The sequence below is a fragment of the Neopelma chrysocephalum genome, unplaced genomic scaffold, assembly GCF_003984885.1.
Source record: "Neopelma chrysocephalum unplaced genomic scaffold, ASM398488v2 Primary Assembly neopelma1_376, whole genome shotgun sequence".
NCBI lineage: Eukaryota > Metazoa > Chordata > Aves > Passeriformes > Pipridae > Neopelma > Neopelma chrysocephalum.
Window position 1 is genome coordinate 601,785 of NW_020898040.1, and position 3,221 is coordinate 605,005.

At 46.4% G+C, this 3,221-nt stretch overlaps 1 protein-coding gene across 1 annotated transcript in view; it reads left to right on the forward strand.

Moving 5' to 3' along the window:
• LOC113979035 overlaps window positions 1-1,924 on the forward strand; it is a 19,603-nt gene extending 17,679 nt beyond the window's left edge. Inside the window, exon 2 of the mRNA XM_027706473.1 lies at window positions 1,914-1,924. The gene's annotated coding sequence lies outside the window, so the exon portion shown is untranslated. The remainder of the gene's footprint in view (window positions 1-1,913) is intronic.
• The last annotated feature ends 1,297 nt before the right edge of the window (window positions 1,925-3,221 follow it).

Genomic DNA, 3,221 nt, shown 5'->3' on the forward strand with positions numbered 1-3,221 from the left:
TTTTTTTTCCCACCAGGAATGTTCTTTCATCCCTTGTGAAAAGAGAACCAAGGGTGAGAAAATAAAGCCAATCCAAAGCAGCCACCCTGGAGGGAGCAAAGCAAACTTGTTTCCACTTGGGTGAGGTGAGAAACTGGATGGAAAATTGAAGGAAAAGAAGAAAATAAGAACAAGAGGAAACCACTTCCAGGTTGTTCCACTGGAAGAATCACATGAAAAAAAAAAAAAAAGAGGTGGAAAATGATGGGAAAGAAAAGAGAAAAATGAGAAGCAATATTTGCCACCATTTTGTCCTTCGGGGGAAAATGATAAGAAATGAGATAAAAGGTGTTGCTGCCCTGCTGGGCTTAAGGAATTTGACAGACAGGGAGCAGCAGTGCAAGGAAAATGCCCTGTTTTCCAATCCCAGAGTGAAGAAATAGGGGAAAAATCCCTTCATTTTGTCCCAAAGAAAAAGTAAAACAAAAAAAGGTTCAAATCTGGGGAAAAAAGTTTCCCATATTTCATTGAAAAAGAGAAAGTATGAAGCAGGAGAGGAAAAAAATTGAAGAATCAATTAGAAAAATAATGGAAATATGAAAAAATGCATTTAATGAAAGTTGATCTTTTGGTAAAAAATAAGGAATAAAATAAAGAAAGGAAGTAAGGATTTTTTTTTATTAGGTATGAAAAAAATGAAGCAGATCCAAGAGAAAAAAGATGATTAATACAAACAAATATTAAATCTTTTGATCAAAACAGGGAACTGTCAGTAAAGGGAAAAGAAACAAAGAAATCAAGAGGTGCCACCTGGCCTTGCTGAGGAGAAGGAGATCTGGAAAAATGCAACCAAAAAACTTCACCTTCCCCACTGGTGGGTGAGATGATGAAAACTGCACAAACCTTCCCTTGTGGGACAAACCAACCAAAAAAACCAAAATAAGACAAAAAATAAAAGGAAGTTAATGATAATTTGGTCCTGGCAGGGAAAAAAGTGACCAAAAATGAAGAGGAGAGAAAGAATGAGAAAATAAGAAAGGAAGAAGAATAAATAAATAAGAAAAGAAATGCCCCCTTGAGTAGAAATAAACTGATTCCCCTTGCTCCTGATGTGTGGGACCAACCCCCTGTGCCAAGACCCCCATTCCAAACCAGCTCAGGAGGGGGGAACTGAGGGACACGTGGTGACCCCATCACCACAGAACAGCCCTGGATCCTAAACCCCTTCCCATGGAAGAGAGATAGAGATGGATCAACCCATGAAAAAAGAACGTTTAGGGCCCTGGTTTGGAAGCAAAGGGATCCAGAGTGTCCCAAACTGTTCCATTTGCAGGCTCCACGCCCAGGAGGGCACCAAGAACCTTCCAATCCTCCAAACCCTCAGTGCTTGGCTCTTTATTCTGCTGAATCTCTGATTCCTCTCAGCCCTGCTCGAAACAGGTTCATGTTTAATGGTTTCACATCTGTCAGACAGAAGGTTCTTGGCCATAAAGGCTTTTTAGGGGCTCAAGAGAACGAGAACAATGGTTGCCATCAAGTGAAGAGCCTCCCTGCTTAATATTCCAACACGTGAGCTGGTTTTTATTCTTTCAGCAACTCGAATAGAAATGTTTGAATGGTTTTCAAGAGTTGTTTTTACAATAGGTGGAAGTCAGTAATACCCTGACACCCGACATATTTCATGCTCGTGGTGCAACAAGGATTCTTTTATTCTGCTCTGCCTCGCACTTCAAACCTGCTGTTACGTTTTATGGAGTGCAAACAGCCCTGAGTTTGCAGATGAGAACTTCTCTCCACTCAGTAATTCTGGATTTGTGTCAGCATTGCTGGGAAAGAAACTGTGCACAACTCCTTGGGTGATAAAATCCTGCTCTTGCTGTGGTCCTGTGGCACTTCCACCACCAAAACTCAGTGTAGTTATTCCACAGGACCAGGATAGGAAGAGGGAGACTGAGCCTGAGCCCGTTGCTGAGCTCAGAGGTGCTTTTAGACTTCACAGGAAGGACATGGAGCTGCTGGAGAGAGTCCAGAGGAGGCCACGGAGATTCCCCAAGGGCTGGAGCCCCTCTGCTCTGGAGCCAGGCTGGGAGAGCTGGGGGGGTTCACCTGGAGAAGAGAAGGCTCCAGGGAGAGCTGAGAGCCCCTTCCAGGGCCTAAAGGGGCTCCAGGAGAGCTGGAGAGGGACTGGGGACAAGGGATGGAAGGACAGGACACAGGGAATGACTTCTCAATGCCAGAGGGCAGGGATAGATGGGATATTGGGAAGAAATTGTTGGTTGTGAGGGTGGGGAGGCCCTGGCACAGGTTGCCCAGAGAAGCTGTGGCTGCCCCTGGATCCCTGGAAGTGTCCAAGGCCAGGTTGGACGGGCCTTGGAGCAACCTGGGCTAGTGGAAGGTGTCCCTGCCCGTGGCAGGGGGTGGGAATGGGATGAGCTTTAAGGTCCCTTCCCACCCAAACCATTCTGGGATTCCTGGAGAATTTCTGATGCTCGACCAGAGGTCAGCAAGTTTTAGCATCTGCCAAAGCTCTTCAAAATTTGGGATAGTCAGCAGGAGCCAGAGCTGTGGAACTGCCACCACTCTGTGACACTGCAGTCTGAGCACATTGGTGGGTGTTTGATGGACAGGCCCCACCAAAAGGCTGCAGGGGAACACTTTGTTCTCTGCTAATTTGTAGGAGCTGCCAGAAGAAAATGGTCTATTTCTTTTTGTTGTTGTTGTTGTTGTTTAAATCCAATTTCCTGTAGGAAATGCATATAATGGATGTTTGAAATATGCAGAGTTCTCATTTTAATTAGAATCTGGCAATCAGGCAAGAGGTAAGAACGTTTCCCCAGTCACTGAACCCTGCACTGGAGCTCCAGCTGCAGCCACAGAGCCCAGAAGAAAGTCACAGACAGACAGTAAATCCCCAGGACAGTGTCCTGTGGCTTTTCCTGCCCATGGCCAGGCACTCAGGACCTATCCTGCCTGATATTAGAGGGCTCAAAGCAAGTTTGGGGTTAAAACTGGGCACGAAGTCCTTTTGCCATCAGCTTGGGAAGGTCCAGTGCTCATCCCAAAGGTTAAGAGGGAGCTCCGCCTTTCCGATGATCCCCATTAGAGATGGATCCCACTCCGGGGAGCGCTGAAGGCGAACAAACAGCTCTCCCCCACTAGATGGCAAGTGTGCTCTGCACAACACGAGCCCCGAGCGCTCGGGAACCCGCGAACGCGCTCAAACCAGGCAGCAGCTCCTGCCT